The sequence below is a fragment of the Carassius gibelio genome, chromosome B18 (genome assembly GCF_023724105.1).
Source record: "Carassius gibelio isolate Cgi1373 ecotype wild population from Czech Republic chromosome B18, carGib1.2-hapl.c, whole genome shotgun sequence".
NCBI lineage: Eukaryota > Metazoa > Chordata > Actinopteri > Cypriniformes > Cyprinidae > Carassius > Carassius gibelio.
The window spans coordinates 12,345,077-12,356,697 of record NC_068413.1 but is presented as its reverse complement, the minus strand read 5'-3'; the positions used below and the strand labels follow the sequence as shown (position 1 = coordinate 12,356,697).

At 38.7% G+C, this 11,621-nt stretch overlaps 1 long non-coding RNA gene across 1 annotated transcript; it reads left to right on the top strand.

Moving 5' to 3' along the window:
• Positions 1 to 2: 2 nt before the first annotated feature.
• Positions 3 to 11,618, top strand: LOC127977177 (uncharacterized). Its single transcript, XR_008158147.1, has 3 exons — positions 3 to 378; positions 1,081 to 1,159; positions 11,491 to 11,618. It is a non-coding gene; the product is annotated as an uncharacterized LOC127977177 (long non-coding RNA).
• Positions 11,619 to 11,621: the final 3 nt, after the last annotated feature.

Sequence of the window (11,621 nt, the reverse complement as noted above, 5' to 3'; positions counted from 1 at the left end):
TCTCTCACACACATACACACACAAACCTATTTCTTCCATTCTCTTTCTTTCTTTCCGTCTCTCTGCCCTCCCTTCCTCACACTCCCCCATCTCTTTCTCCTTTCTTTCTTTCTCTTTCGCTCTCTCTCTCTCGCGCGCACATTCACTATTCCTCTTTCTCACGCACACACGGCGTGACCCTTCAACAAACATATTTCAGATAACAAAAGCGCACTTCTCAACACATCTTCGCTTTGGAGATGATCTCAAACATGTTTCAAGACGGCACAAACACACAAGAGTGATCCCTAATCACCGGCGCACTGGAGGCGTGTCTGTCGGTGTCAGACAGCCACTGAGTGAGACATGCTGAAATGTTTCCCTGGAGGAGTTCTACAGGTCTGTTTATTTGCGCATCTCAAATAATTAAGCCGCAAGACGCACGTGCAATGTCTGAGAGCCAGTGCGCTCCAAAAAAATGAGTGACAAAAGAAAGAAAGGGAGAAAGAAAAGCAGTTTGGAAAGAGAGGGAGGGAGGGAGTGAGACAGACATGGGGGAGAGAGAGAATAAGAGGAAGAGGGAGGGGGACTGAGACAGAGAGGTATAGAGAGAAAAGAGAAGGGAAGGGGGGTGAATGGGAGAGAAATAGAAAGAGAGAGAGATAGAGCGACAGAAGGAGAGAAAAGAGGTGGGGGGAGGGCGAGAGAAGAAGAGAATGCAGCAAAAAAAGGAGGAAGAGAGGAACTGGGGGAGGGACAGCAAAGCATAAGAAAAGATGAGGTCAAAGAAAAGAGAGGAAGGCAGAAAGAAAGAGAAGAGGGAGGGAGAGCGCTAGAGAGGGTGGGGTGGGGGGGGGGGGACTGAAAGAGAGATAGAAAGAGAGAACGCAGTGAAAGAGAGAGTTTCATCAGCCTGAGAGAGAGATAGTGAGGGGGAAAAAAGAAGAAAAGGGGGGATGGTGGAGTGTGAAAATAAAAAAGAGGAGTCCATCAGCAAGAGAAAAAGAGGGGGAGTGGAAGAGTGAAGGGGGTGTGGGGGGGGGAGGGAAAAACAGCAAGGAAAGATATTAACTATTAAAGTTCTGGTTTTCTTTCCATCAGGAGCATGCGATAGGCTACCTGTCCGCTCCGTTGCCGGGTGTGTGCTGAGGTGTTCCCGCTCATCCTCATTACGGAAAAGGTATGGGATTAGTCTAACACTTCCTGTGAGCTTATTAACGCCGGGATATATGCTGGCCGTCCCACAAAAGAGCCTCTATTATGGAATAGAACACACCTGAGTGAAGGAGTGAGCTGTAAACCGTCAGTGTGTGAGAAGAGTGGAGGACATTTTTTCATCAGTGAGCAGGAAAGGGCAATCCATGAAAGAGAGAGAAAAATCAAGCATTGTAGGAGAGTCAGTATATGTGCGTCTCAGTGAGAGAAAGATATGTGTGTGTGTGTGCGTGTGAGAGATCGTGAGAGGAAAGGAGGGAGGGAGGGAGGGAGGGAAAAGAGAAAGGACAGAGAGAGAGATAGGGAGCGAAGGGAAACAGACATAGATAAAGAGAGATTGAGGGAGGGTGTGAGTGAGGGGGAGAGATAGCAGGAAGTTGAGAGAGCGAGAGAGGAGAGAAAATAGAAAGAGTGCAAGGGAAGAAACAAAGAGATAAGACGCAAAAGACAAAGAATCCACATGGAAGAAGAAACGGCCAGGGACGTGTACATAAAACAACAGAGCTGCCGGCCTGTGGGGAAAACGAAGAGGGGGAGACAACAGAAGTTAGGGGAAAGAAAGAATATATGCTGACTGGAATACCCATCCAGGCCCATGGGGTTTCCCCTCTCCTTTATATATATATATATATATATATATATATATATATATATATATATATATATATATATATATATATATATATATATATAAAGAAAGAGATGGTTTGAAACCTGTCCTAACCTTATTTGCCCAGAAGTATCAGACTTGTGCGAACCAGTCCTCCTTACACGCACACTCACACACGCAGGAAATAATACATGATGAATAATGAACGCCTACTAGTTTCTTCTGCATGTGTGTGTGTGCGTGCGTTTGCTTCTCCACAGGTTCGTGTAGCTGTGCTTTAGAGGGGTGTGTGGTTTGAGAATCCATCTACAGGTTTAACCAACAACTGTGTGTGCACTTGACATGACACTTTTACTTACGCTTTGTGTGTTTCTCCTCCACCTGAACAGAAGCAATAGGGAACTTTTGGCTACATTGTTTTCTGTGGCAATGTGAACGTATGATACTGAGGGAAGTGGGCTTGAACCGGTTGGGTTAGTGGTTGAGATCTGACTGGGATGTATGAGCATGTGGTCGTTTTCAATTCTCAAAAGCCTCAGTGCTAATGTGACCTGAACAGAGACTTATACATTAGCCCACCGCAGGTGATACGAGGGGGAAATATGAAACCATCCACCTGTACATACTGACACCTTCTAACTCCATTGTAATGCAATGAAAGCGAAAGGGTGTAGCACAAACACAGTGGTCAAGGCTTTCAAATACAAGACATTTCAAAAGAAAGTAGGGTAAGCGGTGCTACTCAATCTTCTAGACAAGGGAAAATTAACATTAATTCAACTAATATATTTTTGATTCAGGGTGTCTGTTTTTTTTTTAATTGAAAAAAAAAAAAAACTACTTGAAAAAAATTATAACTTCAATGTGATCTGTGGTTAACTGTGCCATGTCAAGGGGTAATGTAAGTTGAATAACCAAAGTAATTGTGAAAGATTTACATAAAAAAGTGCACATAAACAAGAAAAAAATGATAAAAATAGAACTATTTACAAATGCACCACACCATTCCGATCCGAAGTGTTATTTTGATGCCCATTTTTCACATTTTTTTAAACCAGACAGGATAAGGGTTAACATACAGAGTATCTGAATACATAACAGTATTTGAAATATGAATAATAATTATAATAGTTTTTTCCCCCTGCATTTGGAGACACAACTCATTTTTTGTTAAATCCCTGACAGCTTGCTAAAACATCTGGCACATTTTACCCCATAGTAGTAAAATGTCATAGTTTAAAAATATATATAATAACATTATTAAAAAAATAAGACAAATATATATAAACATATATTGACTATAGTTATATGATCTAAAATTAAACAATATGATAGGGGAAACCCTTATAGAGGCACATACATTTGAACAAATACTTATATTTATGAAAAAGGGCTCATGGACACATTTTGTGTCAAAATATACACTACTTTTTTTTTTCTTTTTTTTTTGAAAGAACTTAATTCTATTCAGTAAAAATGTATTACATCGATGAGTAAAAGTAAGAAAAATAATGTCACAAAAGTTTTCTATTTCAAATAAACTTGCATTCACAATGTTATCAAAAATGATGCATCACAGTTTCCACAAAACATATTCACCAAATCAACATATTCAAATGATTTCTGAAGGATCATGTCACACTGAAGACTGGAGTAATGGCTGCTGAAAATTCAGTTTGAATTTCACAACTGAAAATTGTAGTAATATTTCACAATATTACTGGTTTTACTGTTTTGATCAAATAAATGCAGCCTTGGTGAGCATAAGACACTTCTTTCAAAAAAGTTTTTAAATGGTAAGTGTACATTTTTAGACCTAGATAACATTTTGACTTTGACATAAACTTTATTTTATCTGCCATGTACTTTACTTTGGCTGCAAACATAACATTATTACTTTCTAAATATAAGGTGACATTAAAAAAAAACTGCACAGTTTGCTAGATTTAAGGGGGTGACATCTTATGCTGTCATGTTAATCTAAACAAATCTCAATGATAAACTTATTTTCAGAAGCTTTTAATATAGGCATAACCACACAAACACGAATTAGCACAAAAAGCCAGATCTTCAGTCATTCAGGCAACAAGATCATGACTCTGCTTCCGTGAGATTGGGTTTAGCAGAGCTCTTGAGAGGCGTCAAAGCACATACAGCCAGCCTTCAGCTCTAACAACCCCACATCCCCCTCCATCTGAGCCCAGAACACACACCAGCACTGCCACTTATTAACCACTGAAACTCAATGGACATAACCTTTGACCCCAAGCCAGACACACTGCCAGCAGTTAGTTCCTTTCTAAATTAACTTCTAAATCATTTGTCCACTTCTGTGAGAACATGCTATGAAGACAGACAGCAGGAGCTAGTTTATCCAGACACTTCACGTGTCAAATCCATCCTATACGTCTTAATCTCGGGCACACAAAGTTGGCCCTGATGGTCCTGCGCTCTTGATTTCAATGTTTGTGTATTTTGGTTGCAGCCCATCCGAGAGAAATCACACTCACAGATGCGAGCGCACACAAAAACACAGAAGATGCAAAAAAGAGAGGCTTTCCAAATCCTGAATAAAAGATTACCCCCCTCATTCAGCATGGGGGTTACAGATAAAATGTTGGACCGAATATTGGGCAAGAAATGTTTCTGCCGAGAGAACCGAGAGGAAATAGAGTGAATAGAAAAGAGAATGACAGTTGAGGGAGGAGAGCATTCAGCACAGGATATAAAAGGAACAGAGAAAGAGAGAGAGAGAGAGAGAGAGAGAGAGAGAGAAAAGAAAGGGGAGAGTGGGGGAGAGAGAGAAGAAGAGCGAGAGAGAGAGAGAGAGAGAGAAAGAGAGGAGGGAGGGTGAGCGAGAGAGAAAGAAAGAAACAGAAAGAGGAAAAGGAGAGAGACAGTGAGAGAAAGACAGAAGAGAAGGGGGAAGGGAGGGAGATAGAAAGAAAAAGAGTCACACAAGAGACTAAAAAAACCACAGAATATATAAAAAAGCAGCAACGTCTGGCTTCGGCTCCATGAAGATAGACAAATATGAATGGAAATAGGAGGCTATATTGTATGCATCTGAATGAGGCGGGAGTCCACACCCTGCAAAATTCAGCTGCGAAGGCACAAGTTCATTGTGTTGGGCCTAGAAGCATTCAGGAGCGCCAGCCCTCTGCATGCGTGCGTCTCCCTGAGGTACGAGGTTGGGAGGTCAAAACCTCGGCTGACTCCCGCCGCTGCCTTCAAGAGAACAGTTGCCTCCTGCCTCCCGTGCAGTTTCATCTCATAATCCTGCTAATGGCAGTTAAATGGGCTGACGGCACGAGTCTATGCTCAAATGAAGAGGCCTGTACATACTAGTGAGTCTGACGCCCGAGAGCAGGCAAACTCTCATTTGCAGGGTCTCATAAATAGCATCCGTCCTTCCGCAGGCTCGTGCTCTTGTATTTCTCCCTCACCTCACGGTAACAAATTTCAACCTGAATTACTTTTTCTTTCTCCCAAGTTTCATTCTTTTAAATCAAAACCCCTTTGTCTCTCTCTTCTTTTGTACCTTCTTCTTGTTTCCATGGTTACCCCTCTCTCTGCGCTGTACACTATCTATCTCTCCCTCCATTTCCCTCTCCGTCTCTCTCACTCTGTTCTTATCTTTCTCATTTTGCTTTCATCTCTGCCTCCCTTCCTCCTGCTTTATCCCACACCCTCCTCACTCCGGCTTTTATCTATTTTCACTTTCATCTGTCTTTCACCTTTCTCTCCCCTTCAAGCCTGCCATTCCATCATGCTGTTTTTTTTTTTTTTTTCATTTCTTACTTAAGGAGAACGAGAGAGTGCGAGGGAAAAGTTTCATCTGTTGCCCTATCAATTCTGCATTTTTAATCACTTTCCATTCGTCCAATCCCCTGTTCCGTTTCCACTGACACAATCGCTCATTTACATGTGCGCTAGACGGAGTGGTCAGTTCTTCAGCGCTCATCCCCGGGCTGCTTCTCTGTTCTTCAGGCTCTCGGAAGAAGGTTTAGCGTGAAAAGAATTACAGGATGAATCAAACCTGATATTGTGTGTCCTCATCTCGCTGCGGCTACTTCAGAACGGTGTGGATGGATACGTGATGTGTGTATGATTAAAGTCAGAGTGAACTGTCGTTTGCAAGCCGTTTCATAATGTGATGCGCTTCTAAGTGAAACTGGATGTTTAATGAGTAAATATGTAGGGTGGAACACTGGAAATCGACTGGAGTGTGAAAAGTGGACATTATAGCTATTTGGATATTGGTTAACATTATCCAATAACACGTTGAGTAAGTGATATTAGTGGAAAAGGAAAGCCTTTTCAGAGGAAGATTTTTAAATTGGAATAATGTGGACTGATTAATCATTCACAAAAAGATCAGGAAAGTGCAATAAAAAAAGTAAACGGTCACATTTAAATAAGAGCAGTGTAAAAAATATTTAAAATTGAATTTTGAACAACCTTGATTTGCAAATCTTCTACTCAAGAGCCATGTATCTGATTCCCAAACACATGACACTTATGAGCCAGTTATTTTTGGCGGATCAAGAGCACAGAGCAAACAGTGTAATTCACAAACAAAAGAGAGATCTGATTCTTGAACAAAATGTTATTTTAAACAAGTTTAAAACTTATTACTGAATTACACAAACATGCATGTAGTTAGTCAGAATTCCGAGCAAATGATTCTTATGAGCCAGTCCTTTTAACGAATCATTAAAACAAATGAACAAATTACTTAACCAGTTCTTTTTACTGATGCATACAACATACAACGCAGTCAGGGTCAGATTCACAATTATTATTATTATTTTTAATGATTCACAATATTTTACAGAATCATTAAAACAAATTAACAAAAAAAGAAAGGAAAAAATTAACTGAAAAATTAACATTTTCATGAATCAAGAAAATCAGTCAGTGTCAGATTCATGCACAAACGACTCTTATGAACGGGTCCTTTTTAATGAATCATTCTAGTCATATAAGTTTCTAGTTTGTAACCGATCAAGTTGAGTTTGATTATAATTTTACACAATGTGGTAGTAACAGTTTCACACAAGATATACAATTTGTTTGTTGTTTACTTTGGTATTCACATACCTTTTGGTGTTGCTTATTATATATTATATTATTGTTATATCTTTTACGTAATATTTAGGTTACCTGTACAATTTACAGCATTAACTGACAGTGGATTTATATAGACATTAAAATATGATTAAAATATGCCCAAATGAATTAGAAATGAATTTGCACAGTCTTCATTCATTTTAATTTAAAGTTGATTTAAATCACAAAAAGTGAGATTTTCTATGCTTTCCTCTTCTAAGGTACCCTTCATATGCTCATCTTATGGTTCCTAGTGATAAACGTGCTATGTGGCAGGACATCCTGTGGCCTGTAAGCTCATGGCTGTGATGAAGATGTCCCTGTGAGACATAGACACCTCCTATGAGGAGATAACTGTCCTCTGCACAACTAATGCAGATATTTATATCAATATATCACAACCTCAACAAGACACAATACACCCCTGCAGTTTACTTAGGATTATTCACAATGAGACAAGTTTGCATGCATAGAAAGGCACCTGAGGTTGTTTCATTAGGGCTAAACCGAGTGCTTTATGTAAGTCAGTGCACAAAACGCACTAAGAAAAAGTCCCCAGCGCAGTCTGACTGCAGTAGGAGGAAGTGTTGTGCTTGAGATCTGACTGAAACTAACCTCCCTCCCCTGCTCCTTCCCTTTCCCCTTTGCTTTAAGTACCACAACTATTCAGAAAAGAGAATAAAGAAAACCTGAATAGAGGAAGAGAAGAAATAGAGGTCCCAAAGAGCTGAAGAAAAGCGAGGGGGAAAAAAAAACAATGAAAAGAGAAACAGGAATGAAAAGCAGCCAGAGAGAAAGAAAGAGAAGAAAGAGGGACAGCGTGAGGGAGGGGGAGACAGAGAAAAAGAAGCAGAGCAAAGGCTAGTGCAGAGTGAGAGTGAGAAAGCGAGAGTGATAAAAAAAATGTTTCTTTTGCCTTTTTCTTTTTTTAAAGAGATGGATTTAATGGCATAAAATTAATGGCACAAGGAAACCTTAACCAGCCTACATTCTGATGAGGGCAGAAATTAACCTATTTATCTGGTTTAAATGCACTGAGCTATAAAGTCCATCTCAACTACACAGCACAGATTTATCCGTCAAGAGTATGATGAAATCTTGTGACAGCTAAGTAAGGAGGAGGGTTTAAATTTTAATTTAATTTAATATTAACAACAAAATCAAAATGTCTTCTGCATGAAGTCTGTAGATGGAAGATGCCTTCCTTAAAACAAAATGCATTTACTTTAACATTTTTAACATTCACATATTTATAGTATGTGCAGGATGATGGTAGACAGACAGACAGACAGACAGATTGATAGATTAAATTGGAATGTACTATTGTAATATACAATACTACATTATGTATCTTAATTGTACACACAAAATAAAATCAATTAATCCCAAAGCTATTTCAAATGACTAAAAATGCTCATATGTGACCTTGTACCTTAAGTGACATTTTTTTTTAAATTGAGATTTATACATTATCTGAAAGCTGAATAAATGCTCTTTCCATTGATGCATGGTTTATTAGGGTCAGACAAAATCTCCTATGAAATAGTCCAAATAAATTTTTATATTTAAGGTAAAAAATTTACAAAATATCTTCATGGAACATGATCTTTACTTTATATCCTAATGTTATTTTGGCTATTACTAATAATATACCCACCAATTCATCAAATTAGAATATGATGACATGCCAATCAGTTAATCAACTCAAAGCACCTGCAAAGGTTTCCTGAGCCTTCAAAATGGTCTTTGACACCCTTCACAAGGAGTGTAAGTCACAAAAAAAGTCACTGGCTGTTCACAGAGTGCTGTATCCAAGCATGTTAACAGAGAGTTGAGTAGAACGAAAAAGTGTGAAAAAAAAGATGCACAACCAACCGAGAGAACCGCAGCCTTATGACGATTGTCAAGCAAACTGGATTCAAGAATTTGAGTGAACTTCACAAGGAATAGACTAAGGCTGGGGTCAAGGCTTCAAGAGCCACCACACACAGACGTGTCAAGGAATTTGGCTACAGTTGTTGTATTCCTCTTGTTAAGCCACTACAGAACCATAGACAACGTCAGAGGCATCTTACCTAGTGTAAAGAGAAAACCTGGACTGTTGCCCAGTGGCCCAAAGTCCTCTTTTCAGATCAGAGCAAGTTTTGCATTTCATTTGGAAACCAACATCCTAGAGTCTGGAGGACGGGTGGAGAAGCTCATATCCCAAGTTGCTTGAAGTCCAGTGTTAAGATTCCACAGTCTGTGTTGATTTGGAGTGCAATGTCATCTGCTGGTGTTGGTCCATTGTGTTTTTTAAAAAACCAAAGTCACCACACTCGTTTACCAATAAATTTTGGAGCACTTCATGCTTCCTTCTGCTGACCAGATGCTGATTTCATTTTCCAGCAGGATTTGGCACCTGTCCACACTGCCAAAAGCACCAAAAGTTGGTTAAATGACCATGGTGTTGGTATGCTTGACTGGCCAGCAAACTCACCAGACCTGAACCCCAGAGAGAATCTATGGGCTATTGTCAAGGGAAAAATGAGAAACAAGAGACCAAAAAATGCAGGTGACCTAAAGGACACTGTAAAAGAAACCTGGGCTTCCACACCACCTCAGCAGTGCCACACACTGAAAACCTCCATGCCACGCTGAATTGAGGCAGTAATTAAAGCAAAAGGAGACCCTGCCAAGTATTGAGTATATGTACAGTAAATGACCATACTTTGCAGAAGGCCAACAATTCACAATTTTTTTTTTTTTAAATATAAATATATATTTTTTATTGGTTTTATGAAGTATTCTAATTTGATGAATTGGTGGGTTTTTGTTAAATGTGATCCAAAATCATCACAATTAAAAGAACGAAAGACTTAAACTACTTCAGTCTGTGTGCACTGAATTTATTTAATACATGAGTTTCACAATTTGAGTGGCACTACTGAAATAAATGAACTTTTCCTAGACATTCTAATTTATTGAGAAGCACCTGCATGTTCTTTTATGTTCCGCAGAACTAAAAAACGTCTTACTGGTTCAGAACGAAATGAGGGTCTGTAAATGATAACAGAATTTTCATTTTTGGGTGAACTGTGTCTTAAAGTGTGCTAATAGCCTACAAAAAAAAAAAAAATAAAAAAAGGAAAATACAATACAGATCCAAGCCTTTGTACAGTAATTTAACATTTGTCCAAGCTTGCTATTAAAGCTCGTCGACCATATAGTTCCTTTTCTTCTGCCAGCAGACATGATCATGATAAACAATTGGATACTGGATATCAAAGATGCAATCTGTAATTGAAAACAATGACCTTTCATATGCACTCCCGCTACTGCATGCGACTACCAATAATAGATGTTGAGAGACAGTGAATGAAAGAGCCCTGTACAGTGTGCAGAGGATTACCTGTTAAAGACAAGCATTGCAGGGCTGTTAACCCCCATATGATCTCACATAACATAACCTAATAAATTATTAACTACACAAGATCTCACTATGTTATGTGTGCGCTGCGGTGCAGGTGATTCTGATATGTGGAGGTGGGCTCTAAGGAACCACCCAGAATACTCTAGTAAAGCCATATCAACCACCCATGATACCCTAGCAACTGTGCAGCAACATGCTCAAACTACTGAGAACACTTTAGCTATCGTCTGAAAATGTCCTGCCAACCAATCACAATACCTTAGCTTCAATAGCAGTGAGCTGTACATGTGCAAAAACAGCACCCCCCCCCCCAAAAAAAAAATAATATATATATATATATATATATATATATATATATATATATATATATATATATATATATATATATATATATATATATATATATATATATCTTGAAGCCATATACTTGTACTTTCCTACACTTTTCAACATCACAATTTGGCAACTTGTGTAGAATTCTGAGATGTCCCACTTTGCTTGGTCATTCATGTGTCCTTGAAACTCATAATTACGATATTTCCATCTCCACTTAAAGAGCATATTAGTCTTAAGTCATAGTTACAATGTGAACCGTCAAGTCACAGCAATTTGTGTTTGTGATAATTCCGGTAGCCTGTGAAGTACGCATAATTTTGATATGCGAAAAGCCTAAATCTTTCAACATTGGCAGAAACGAGTTGAACACTTTAGTCTTTGCCTTGCAAAGCATAGCGTGGAAACCACTCATAACACCACAGCTCAAATGTTTTCTCTGGAAAAAAAATAAATAAATAATATTCAAACTAACTAGCACTAACACTGCGAGATTTATTGACCTTAAGCCATTTAATTAAACTCAGAAACGAAATAGGCACTTTTTTCTGTTAAGTAGGCATAAATAAATAGGCCTACATCTATATTACTCACAACATTACTATGACATGTCATTTTAAATAATTTATATAAAAAATAAATAAATAAAAAAATAGCGAAGAATTAGCGTTACATTAGTAGACTATAACAATTAAATTAAATAACTCTGAGAATGTATTTGTTACCATCGACTGCAGGTAGCTTTCCGCTATCTTAGGTATAAACATGCCCCCATCCAACATCACAACAGGTATCTTCTTCTTCTTTGGTGTTTTGTTGGTGGTTATAGGTTACAGCTTATAGGTGCATTAACGCCACGGACTGGACAGGAGTGTGGATCAGGATATATGCAGATACAAAAGGATGAGGGGAAGAAGGGAAAATGCTCCAAAAGGAAGATGGAATAAAACACACACACAC